This window comes from Schistocerca americana, chromosome 2, assembly GCF_021461395.2.
Source record: "Schistocerca americana isolate TAMUIC-IGC-003095 chromosome 2, iqSchAmer2.1, whole genome shotgun sequence".
NCBI lineage: Eukaryota > Metazoa > Arthropoda > Insecta > Orthoptera > Acrididae > Schistocerca > Schistocerca americana.
In genome coordinates, this window is record NC_060120.1 from 1,097,551,933 (window position 1) to 1,097,564,663 (window position 12,731).

The window sequence follows — 12,731 nt, forward strand, 5'->3', positions numbered from 1 at the left end:
AGTTCCTGAAAATTTATGAATGAGCTTTCATAAGATAATTGGTTTCTACCTTCAAGAGTCTGGATATTCAGGATTTTTGGCACTTCTGTGAGTTAAACAAACCTGTTATCATTTGTGCCACTCTTCTCTGTATACACTCAATATTCTCTGTTACACCTACTTAATATGTGTCCCACACATACAAGCAATATTCTAGGATGGGTTGAAAGAGTGATTTGAAAAGCAATACCCTTGGTAGACTGACTGCATTTTCCTAGGGTCCTACCAATGAAATGAAGTCTGTTAACAGCTTAACCTAAGAGTTGGGTTTCATGTGACTGATGTTTAGGAAATCTGTATTTGTTGGCATTCTACTTGAGGTACCTCATTACCGTTGAGCTCAAAATAAGTTCTATGATTCTGTGATATGTAAGGTCACAGATATTGGATGGAATTTTTGTGGATCACTTCTGTTACCCTTTGTGTACAAACATTAAGTGTGACCTGTACTTTCCTCCAACCAGTAACCATGATTTTTTGTTACAGGGACCTATGGTAGATGCTGGTAAAAGGAGAGCTGACTCAACCATGAATTCAAGAATGTAGGAAAAGAAGATTGCTTCTTAATGTAAAAAAGACAAGTCAAGCTGAAAACTGGCACAATTAAAAGACACTGACATATAGCTTTTGGCCACAGCCTTCATCAATAAAGACACAAACACACACACACACACACACACACACACATGCACAAATGTTTTTGACGACACGAGAAGCGGTGCGAAACTGGATTGCATTCAAAATTCACACCTCCCTTTCATTAGTTGACTTACTTGATGAGTCTAGCTCGTTCTCTTCTCGTGATAATCAGCTAGCTCGATCTTCCAAAACTTCTTCTCTGAAGACTCTTGCTGGTTATAGGAACTTAAAAGACTCTAGTTTTGAAATAATTGGTTACTCGCCGAATACTTTCAGTTCAATCACATTATATTTTCAACTATCACAAAAAACAACTTTGCCATTTCTCGTATTAACATTTAAACTTGTGCAAGTCAACTTAGTCATCAAATATTAGAATTCATTAAACACAGTTCAGTGTCCAAATCATTTTTGAACATGACGTATGTCTTGCTTCATTCAGAGTTAAGACATGAAGTAAGTTAAAGTCTATGGTCAACTGTTCGTTTGTCTTTTTTACAATAATCACAGTACCAAAAGCTATATCTTGCCTCCTAGACAGCTGAATGCATTTCATTCACCATCTTTGGCGTATGTTTCCTTAGAAGTTTCTTTACAATGACTGTGTACCATGGCAGGTTCCTTTCATCATGATCTCATAATGACCCATCACATGGTTCACTGTTATTTTAACCTTCTGTCACAGTTCAACTGCATGCTCTTGCCCAGAGATAATTTTTTCAAGTTCTGTCACTATATCTGAAGATGTAGCTGTCCTACACAATTTAGACACCATTGTTGCTACAATGGCCGCATGGTCACTTCATAAGGTAATAAAATTGTTGACACAAGCATTCTACCCCCCCCCCCCCCCCCCCCCCAATGTTTTCCTTTTTTGCAATGGAGAATGTTATCACAAAAATAATAGGGCTTATTAATGAGTTCTGTTGAGCAAAATCTAACATAGATGGAAAATGTATATTATGTATCAGCAAAAAATAACCACATTGCATTTAACACCATAGCAAAGGATGGGGGAGAAAGGGAAGCAGATTTTTTTTCCCTCCACTTTTATAAGAATGACCACTGCACCTGGAATTTGAGGAAAAGCTCTCAAGAAAGAGAGCTATTATATCTAGTGATCCAACAGAAGACAAAAGGAAAAAGGAAGTTAACTGAAAAGAAAAAAGGAATTAAAAAAAAAGCAATTTTCTGGAAATAATAGCCTACAATCGAAATAGCCAACAGGTAAACAACCAGAGGCTATGTGTTTAGGGCGAGACAAATTTTTTCAGCAGCAGAACGTGCCAAGAACTACCTCTCATCCATTTCCACATTGCGATCAGCAGCCATCGCTGAGCGACACTAATCACTGATGTTGCAGCTGGCACCTACTATCATGATGATTGCAAGGCAATTCCAAGGATGAAGAAGTGTAAACTAAATGACCGGTGAATGAATTTGAGAAACTTTACCTGTCAAAGAATAGCAAGAGGAGACAAAATGAACCATTTCTTTGTCAAAAAATTTCATAGCTAAGAGTAACAATAAATATGGTGAGTAAAGACACAGATAAAATGAAAATAATGTTAGTACATTTAAACAAGGAATTATGCCTTCAGACAGATTTGAAGAATGAATTACGCCTGCAGGTAGCAAATCAAAATAAAGAGTTTAATCTCACAATTGACAATTTAAATAAAGAACTAACCAACCAAGAGAAAAAAAATTTGAGAACTAGTCATCTGCCTCTGAGGTTTCTAACCAGCATAATAAAACTCACGGGTAGTCAACAAACTACTGGAAGAGCATATTGCAGAGTTGAAAACAGAAAAAAACCATAGTTGAAACCAGACATTAATATAATTCATGATAAATTAAACAATTTAGAACTAATATCATAAGAAAATTATAAGAAATAACAAATGTTTGAAACAAGAGTTTAACAAGAATACAGAAGTACCACAAACTGAAGAGATGGAAAGTGTGTGGGATGTGTCATCTGATGCAAATAGCCAAAGAAAACTACTGGAAGAGTGTTTCTCAGATGTAGCAACTGAGTTATAAAAACAAGGAGGAAAACAACATTTTAAAGAAACAGGTGAACATAAGTCACTTTATTACCTAGTTGAAAAGAAAAATTCCATCAAAATCCTGCTGGGGAAACGGAAACGGTGCATTCAGTACTTGTAAATTTTGGAACACAGATTAGAACATACAGAGAGTAGGTTAAAGGAAATTACTAAGCAGAAACCAGCGACAGCTAACCACACAGATGTTAAATGTACTGAAAGTACTTCTAGTAAAGATAGTGAGGATATAGATTGTGTGACCCGCACTAGCAATCTGAAGGAGAAATTTGAGGTACCAGTACCTAAAAACAGAGGAGAATTAAAAGGAAGTACTGTGCCCTCAGCCAGACTTACAATATAAAATGTGAAACGATGATGGGAGGAATTTTGTCTATAAACTGTAAGTCATCTTTCCAACAATTTAGCATGTTTCAAGGCTGAAGGGAAAATACATCCCTCAGTCTTTATCTAATAGCAAAAAGCAAAGAACGGAGACTCTTTAATGTGAAAGAATTCCAGAACTGGAAAGATTTTGAGAAGAATTTTAAAGAGAAATTTTAGATTGAAGGATAACTGCAGAAACTAACCCCACAATTACTGGGCACGACACCATAAAGCCGTAAAGGTGGTGGGTTCTGATTATATTTTGAATGGACCTTAAAAGGGTAAAGTTCTTAGATGGACCACAAAGTGGTAGTCATGCAAGGAGAGTATTAATCAGTGGTTTGTTCGTGTATGTATAGGAGAAAATTATTAAAAAGTACTGATCAAGGGCCACTCCAATTTTCAGTTACTTGGAAAAATTGGATATCCTTACTAAAGCTCATGAAGAAGAGAAGCATGGAAAGAAAAGCCAGTATTCACAAGGGGAGATTACCACGACAAGGGACAGAATTTAAGCAACACAGTTTGGTAATGTGAAGAGAAAGGATACTGAGGGGTCATATGGTGGGAATACTATAGCAAAGCAAGAAAAATAACTGGGAACAGATCTTATGAAGGGTAAATATGCACAAATAGAACTGTTGAAGATGAGGCTCCAGGGGTTGATCCAAGGGACACCAACCACAAGGTAAAAAGAGATCAAGTAGTATATTGGGGAAATGGAAACAACACCATGTGCCACAAAGAGCCACCAATCATAGAGCATCAAGATTAAACTATTTTTATATTGCTGTAAACTTTGTACTGGCTGTAGTCTTAGGTCACAGGGAAATGTTTTATAACTGTTGTTCATCATTTACTGCCAGTAGTTAAGAAAGTGAGGTTGTTATGGAGCCATGAGTTCTTGTAATACAAAACTTGTTCACCATATGAGAATATAACTTTGTGTTTCTCAAGTCTTTAACAAAATGGAAAATAAACAGCAAATTATTCTGTGGTTTTTCAAGAGTGATGAGAGAGTAGAGAAAGAGGCTCTGTACGCCAAATAATAATGAAACCAGGGAAGTGGTTCTGCTGTCATAACCAGTCACTGCTAATACTTAATAACTTGATCTATCATTACGTTTTTGCAAGTAGTATGTTAGTGACTCCTCCTTTTTATTACGCCAGCTCGCATATTTTTGGTTGTATCAATTTTAGTAGGCTATCAGACTTTGAGGTTATGACAGCGTGGAAGGAAAACCTGCTACCGAGGTACACGAGTTAGTTAAAGGAATTTTTTAAACGTATGACTGCTGACATGTGCTCTATCTACATCTCCTACTTTTCTTGTTATAATTCCCACCAAAATACTGTTATGAGTTTAAGTGAAGTTCACAATGACCTGATACACTATATGGTCAAAATAATCTGGACACCTTGCTGAAACTGACTGACAAGTTCGTGGCGCCCTCCATCGGTAATGCTGGAAATCAATTTGGTGTTGGTCCACCCTTAGCCTTGGTGATAGCTTCCACTCTTGCAGGCATATGTTCAATCAATCAGGTGCCGAAAGGTTTCTTGGGGAATGGCAGCCCATTCTTCACGGAGTGCTGCACTGAGGAGAGGTATCGATATCAGTCGGTGAGTCTTGGCATGAAATAAGTGTTCCGAAACATCCAATGGTGTTCTATAGCATTCAGGTCAGGACTCTGTGCAGCCCAGCCCATTAAAGGGATGTTATTGTCATGTAATCACTCCGCCACAGGCTGTGCATTATTAACAGGTGCTCAATCATGTTGAAAGATGCAATCGTCCTCCCCGAATTGCTCTTCCACAGTGGGAAGCAAGAAGGTGCTCAAAACATCAACGTAGGACTGTGCTGGGATAGTACCACACAAAATAACAAGGAGTGTTAGCCCTCAACATGGAAAACACAACCACACCATAACATCACCTCCTCCGAATTTTACTGTTGGCACTACACACACTGGCAGATGACATTCACTGGGCATTCGCCATACCCATCAGATCGCCATATTGTGTACCATGATTTGTTACTCCACACAACATTTTTCCACAGTTGAATCGTCCAGTGTTTACACTCCTTACACCAAGCAAGGTTTCATTCAGCATTTACCAGCGTAATTTGTAGCTTATGAGCAACTGCTCGAACATGAAATACAAGTTTTCCCACCTCCCATCTAACTGTCATAGTACTTGCAGTGGAGCTTGATGCAGTTTGGAATTCCTGTGTGATGATCTGGATAGATGTCTGCCTATTACACATTACGACCCTCTTCAACTGTCAGCAGTCTCTGTCAGTCAACAGACGAGGTCGGCCTGTACGCTTTTGTGCTGTATGTGTCCCTTCACGTTTCCACTTCACTACCACATCAGAAACAGTGGATGTAGGGATGTTTACAAGTGTGGAAATCTCATGTACAGACGTATGACACAAGCGACACCCAATCACCTGACCACTTTTGAAGTACGTGAGCTCTGCGGAGCACCCCATTCTGCTCTCTCACGATGTCTAATGACTACTGAGGTCGCTGATATGGAGTACCTGGCAGTAGGTGCCAGCACAATGCACCTAGAATGAAAAACGTATGTTTTTGGGGGTGTCCTAATACTTTTGATCACATAGTGTAGCACTCAACTTATTATACTTTGAAAACAAAAATCATTATTCCTATGAGCCTAATCACACATGCTCTTTGTCCACATTCATTCACTTGAAATTTCTCAAATGTCTTATTCGATACAAACAGTTTTGGAGTAGTATAAGATACAGCTCACGTGTTAAGGAGAATGACATTAATGTAATGAATACTGATTAATTAAATACCAAATTTGTGAAATGTGTTGTGAAAAAATAAGAATTTTAACTGTAATGTAAATAAAGGAAAAGGAGGAGTTGTTACCTACATTAATAAAGCACACAAGTTCAAAGACATTGAGGCAAGTAGATTTGTAATGATCACCACATAGATGTGTGTGCTCCTGAATTAATACTGAAAAATAGTCCACACTTGATTGTAACTTTTTATAGATCCCCAATAGCAAATTTTTAACAATTTGGATTCCTTACTATGCTATCTGTCAGACAAAAGTAAGTTGGTTTGTGGGGCGCTCAACTGCACGGTTATCAGCACCTGTACAAATTCCCAACCTTTTCTCAGTCCAGTCTCACCACTAACATGGATGATGATGAAATGAGGATGACAACACAAACACCCAGTCATCTCAAGGCATGTGAAAATCCCTGACCCCACTGGGAATCGAACCCGGGACCCCGTGCTCGGGAAGCGAGAACGCGACCGCGAGCTGCAGACTCTATCGCTGAGACACATCAATAAAGGCCCTAGGGCAGGAAAATGTTTGATGATTCTGTCATGTCCACTACTAACATTTCGTGATACACAGAAACAGTAAAAGATATGGGGAACAGTAAAAGTAAATGCAGAATAATCAGTGAAATCTGCAGTAGTGGAAGCAGTTGAAGAAAATGATGTTAACAATGACATTTGCATCGCATGGTGCGGACTGTGACAGAAAAGTGGCCATCAGTCTAAAAGTTCTTGTGTGAATGCCATAAGTATTGATACCAGGAAGGTGCTTGATGTTCAAGTATTGTCAAAACATAGCCATGTAGGCACGAAAGTGGGTACCAATACTGAACAGAAAGAACTGCATGAACACAACTGTCAGAAAACTTATGATGGATACAGTGGAGGAATGGAAAGGGAGGAATGGAAAGTATTTCAGCCATGAAGAACTTTCAGTGCTCTGAAGAACAATGTCAGGTTCGCTATGCTAAATTCATTAGTGATGGTGACTCCACTTATATGAATATCAAGAGCTCAGATGGAAACCCAGTTCTAAGCAAAGAAGGGAAAGCAGAAAGGTGCAAGGAGTATATAGAGGGTCTATACAAGGGCGATGTACTTGAGGACAATATTATGGAAATGGAAGAGGATGTAGATGAAGATGAAATGGGAGATATGATACTGCGTGAAGAGTTTGACAGAGCACTGAAAGACCTGAGTCGAAACAAGGCCCCCGGAGTAGACAACATTCCAATGGAACTACTGACGGCCTTGGGAGAGCCAGTCCTGACAAAACTCTACCATCTGGTGAGCAAGATGTATGAAACAGGCGAAATACCCTCAGACTTCAAGAAGAATATAATAATTCCAATCCCAAAGAAAGCAGGTGTTGACAGATGTGAAAATTACTGAACTATCAGTTTAATAAGTCACAGCTGCAAAATACTAACACGAATTCTTTACAGACGAATGGAAAAACTAGTAGAAGCCAACCTCAGGGAAGATCAGTTTGGATTCCGTAGAAACACTGGAACACATGAGGCAGTACTGACCTTACGACTTGTGTTAGAGGAAAGATTAAGGAAAGGCAAACCTACGTTTCTAGCATTTGTAGACTTAGAGAAAGCTTTTGACAATGTTGACTGCAATACTCTCTTTCAAATTCTAAAGGTGGCAGGGGTAAAATACAGGGAGCGAATGGCTCTTTACAATTTGTTCAGAAACCAGATGGCAGTTATAAGAGTCGAGGGACCTGAAAGAGAAGCAGTGGTTGGGAAGAGAGTAAGACAGGGTTGTAGCCTCTCCCCGATGTTCAATCTGTATATTGAGCAAGCAGTAAAGGAAACAAAAGAAAAATTCGGAGTAGGTATTAAAATTCATGGAGAAGAAATAAAAGCTTTGAGGTTCGCCGATGACATTGTAATTCTCTCAGAGACAGCAAAGGACTTGGAAGAGCAGTTGAATGGAATGGACAGTGGCTTGAAAGGAGGATATAAGATGAACATCAACAAAAGCAAAACAAGGATAATGGAATGTAGTTGAATTAAGTCGGGTGATGCTGAGGGAATTAGATTAGGAAATGAGACACTTAAAGTAGTAAAGGAGTTTTGCTATTTGGGGAGCAAAATAACTGATGATGGTCGAAGTAGAGAGGATATAAAATGTAGACTGGCAATGGCAAGGAAAGCGTTTCTGAAGAAGAGAAATTTGTTAACATCGAGTATAGATTTAAGTGTCAGGAAGTCATTTCTGATAGTATTTGTATGGAAGTGAAACATGGACGATAAATAGTTGGGACAAAAAGAGAATAGAAGCTTTTGAAATGTGGTGCTGCAGAAGAATGCTGAAGATTAGATGAGTAGATCATATAACTAATGAGGAAGTATTGAATAGGATTGGGGAGAAGAGAAGTTTGTGGCACAACTTGACCAGAAGAAGGGATCGGGGTAGGACATGTTTTGAGGCATCAAGGGATCACCAATTTAGTATTGGAGGGCAGCGTGGAGAAATCGTAGAGGGAGACCAAGAGATGAATACATTAAGCAGATTCAGAAGGATGTAGGTTGCAGTAGGTACTGGGAGATGAAAAAGCTTGCACAGGATAGAGTAGCATGGAGAGCTGCATCAAACTAGTCTCAGGACTGAAGACCACAACAACAACATGGTGACTCCAGTTCATTCAAATCAATAATTGACAGCAGGCCCTATGATGACCTACCAGCGCAAAAGTTAGAATGTGTCTGTCATGTGCCAAAATGAATGGGTAACCAACTACGTAAAATTAGGCAGAACTTTTCTAGCAAAAAGTTTCAAGATTACAAGACATTAGTGGATGTTTGACTGAGAAAACAATTAACCATCTAAGTGAATGCTATGACCAAGCCATTAGAAAGAATTAAAACAACCTAGAAAAGCAATACAGGAAACACTTTTCCATACAACATCAAATGATGAGATGCCACTACACAGCTTGTGTTCAACTGATTGGTGTAAATACTGCACAGCTGAGGCAGCAGGAAACGAATATACCCATAGAAATGCGACCCCTGAAGCTGTTGCAGAGTAACAAAGCCAGTATGTATAGGTCTAGCACATCCAGATCTTCTGAAGAAATGCCTCGCTGGAAACATTCAAAACGTAAATAACTCTCTCGACAACATTATATATACCAGGATGCCATAAAATGTATATTGTGGGCTTGAAAATGCTGAAGAATGCAGTCAGTGGTGCTGCGATCACCTTAAATTATGAAAATTCAGGCAGAAAAAAAGGTTCTGAAGAGATCTTGAATTAAGTCTGGCCACAATACAGAAGCAATCATAACAAAAATGAACAGACATAGTCTCCGAAGCAGATATTATGATTAGAAAGACAACAGAAGCAGTGACAGAGAAAGAGACTGCATTTTGTTGATCCTAAAAAAAGATTACAACGCTGAAGATCTTTATGCTGCCTCTTCATTCAATAGTGAGTTGTCCTTTACTACAAATTTCAAGTGCAATTTTTGAAAAACTACTTTTCTTTTTTTTTTTTTTTTTTTTTTTTTTTTTTTTTTTTTTTTTTTAACAAATTTCTCCCATTACCTCAGAAACTACTTAAGCTATATCTTTTAAACTTGAACCTCTTACTGAACGTGATATTATATTTATGTAGGTCAACAGTGGCAGAGATAGCACTCATAGTTCCATGATTAAAAATAATTTAGAAAGTACATAATTTTTAAGACCTTAACTAAAATTTGTATCTCCATTCATAACAAAGAGTGACACTTGATAGCAGATCAGTGCATGCATATGATACAACACTATATGCTGGCAAAGTTTTATCTTATCATCTCCAACAGTTCCTGAGAAAAAGGTATACAACTACATTAAATTTAACATAATCAGGATAGGGACCGATACTCCCCTTCACACCATAACATGACCATGCTGAAAAACACTGATTGTCAACTTATCTGGTGGCAATAGGGTCTTTTGGTGGTGATGAATATGTCTTTCCTCAGCTTGCTCTCCTCCTTTGCCTCAAGGTCGAAGTGAAGTGTGCTCCAATTGCCCTCAGTGCCTGACACAGTAACAGCAGTTCGGCAAGCAATTTACACTGTCGCCTAGATTGTGATATGCCAGGGCCTTCAATTCTCTTGCTACTCCTGGTTCTTCACAAAGAGGCAGTCTACTACTTCATTCTTGCCATTCAAACTCCATCTGATCACAATGGAAGCATTTGGCCACCTGACCATCACCTCATACGACAGCCTTCTCATCCCATCCATAAGAACCTCCAGATCTGGGGTTCTGGGTAACTTTTCCATCTCCATCCCTTTTCATAAATCTCATCAATTCTATTCCTTCACATCTATTCCTTCGCCTTAAACCCTTGCCAGAAGAAGGAGCCAATGGCTCCGAGACCTTGCAAACTCTAAAATCTTTGCATGTTTGTTCACCTGCCACCACTTAGTGAGTAGATTTCTTTGTCTACTGAATTACATTATATTTTCAAAATTTGATTATTTCCATTAAAAAATTAATTTCATAACTTTATTTTTTTGAAATAATAATTAAAACTTAAAGAGCTTGTTTTCGAAATTTGATTGTATTCATTAAGAAACTGATTAAGTAACTTCAAACAATGGAAACTACAAGTCGGAATACCAACAATGTAAGTAAAAGATTGTTATGTACTGTAAAGTTGCAGACAGGCACAACAAAAACACCTGTACACATTAGATTTTGGCTACAGCCATCATCGGAAAATGAAATGTACACACATTCATTCACATAAGAAAGACACCTCACACGTACATGACTACCACCTCCAGCAGCTCGGACTGGAAAGCAACTGTCAGGTACAATGGGAGCAGCAATATAGGGGGGAGTGGGGAAAGGAATGGATAGCAGTGTACAGGTGGGGGCAGAGAGGAGTGCTGTCTGGCAGGCTGTGCAGGAAGTAGACTGCCAATAGGTGCAGCATTCGGAGACTGTGGGCCTGAGAGGTAGGGGGGAACAGGGAGCAAAAAAGGAGAGGAGTGGGGAAAGATGGCCAGGAGTGTTTGCATAGGGCAATACACAAAGATGGTGCGAGACAAGAAGAGGGAGGAGGTGATGGGACAGACAGAGTGGAAAACTGTCGGTTGGGGGAAACGGGGACAGTATGTTATGACCAGGATAATTTCAGGAGCAGAGAATGTGTAGTAAGGATAACTCCCACCTGTGCAGTTCAGAAAATCTCATCGTGGAAGGAAGGATCCAAATGGCTCAAGTACTCAAGCAGCCATTGAAATTGAGCATGTTATGCTCAGCTCCATGTTGCACCAGCTGCATGTTGTGCCGCAGGATGGTCTATTTTGATCTTGGCCATAGTTTGATGGCGGCCATTATCCTGATGAACAGCTGGTTGGTAGTCATTAAAATAGAAAAAGCTGTGCAATGACTGCAGTAAAGCTGGTAAATGACATGGCTCGTTTCACAGGTGGCCCAACCTATGATGGGGTAGGATAAACCTGTCTGTTGTTGTCTTCAGTCCAGAGACTGGTTTGATGCAGCTCTCCATGCTACTATAAACTCTGCAAGCTTCTTCATTTCCAAGTAACTACTGCACCCACATCCTTCTGGATCTGCTTAGTTTTTTCATCTTTTGATCTCCCTCTACAATTTTTACCCTCCACACTGCCCTCCAATACTAAATTGGTGATCCTTGATGCCTCAGAACACGTCCTACCAACTGATCCCTTCTTCTAGACAAGTTGTGCCACAAATTCCTCTTCTCCCCAATTCTATTCAGTACCTCCTCATTAGTTATATGACCCACCATCTAATCTTCAACATTCTTCTGTAGTACCACATTTAAAAAGCTTCTATTCTCTTCTTGTCTAAACTATTTATCATGCACGTTTCACATCCGTACATGGCTACACTACACAAAAATACTTTGAGAAAAGACTTCCTGACACTTTGACATGTCTCCTGTACCATAATCACATGATTTGTAAGTGTATGTTATGAGACTAATAAATCACAATTCACAATATACTTGATGTTAACAAATTTCTCTTCTTCAGAAATGCTTTTCTTACCATTGCCAGTCTACATTTTATATCATCCTTACTTCAACCATGATCAGTTATTTTGCTCCCCAAATATCAAAACTCATCAACTACTTTAAGTGTCTCATTTCCTAATCTAATTCACTCAGCGTCACCTGATTTAGTTAGACTACATTCCATTATCCTCGTTTTGCTTTTGTTGATGTTCACCTTATAGTCAATGTTGCATCACGTCCTGGGTGTAAACCTGAAATTTACTCCACACATGACCCCTGGGTGGTCCTAAGAAGGCAACAGAACTGGCAGCCAGACAATCTTTCTAGATCTCCTGGCTATTTGAGAAGTAAGGAAATGACTCATAATCACATCGAAAGCCCTTCTCAGGGCCAAGCATCTAGGAAACTTGGAACAAGTATTAAAATATGCCAATAGAACATTGAGGGCATTAGTAAAACCAAATGCCAAATTCTTCAACAGTTATTGACTAAGCACAACATTAACATGGTTGCCCTGCAGCAAACACACACAGATAATGAAGATCAACTATGTTCCAGAGGAAAAATATCAGGATAAAATATCATTGGTGCAACATAGCACCATGTGTATGTTGGACTTTAACAGCCACCACATGCAATGGCGATACAGAACAACTGATAGCAATGGTGATGCCTTAGCGAACTGGGGAGAAGAAAACAACATCCACCTCATTTTTGATGCTACAGATCAGCAGCTTAGAAATGAGAGTATGACCCAAACTTATGCTTT

General features: G+C 39.1%; 1 protein-coding gene across 1 annotated transcript in view; it reads right to left on the reverse strand.

Moving 5' to 3' along the window:
- The window catches only part of LOC124594696 (dynein axonemal heavy chain 3), a 1,186,267-nt gene that overhangs the window by 573,848 nt on the left and 599,688 nt on the right, over positions 1 to 12,731 (reverse strand). The gene's annotated exons all lie outside the window — the stretch shown is intronic.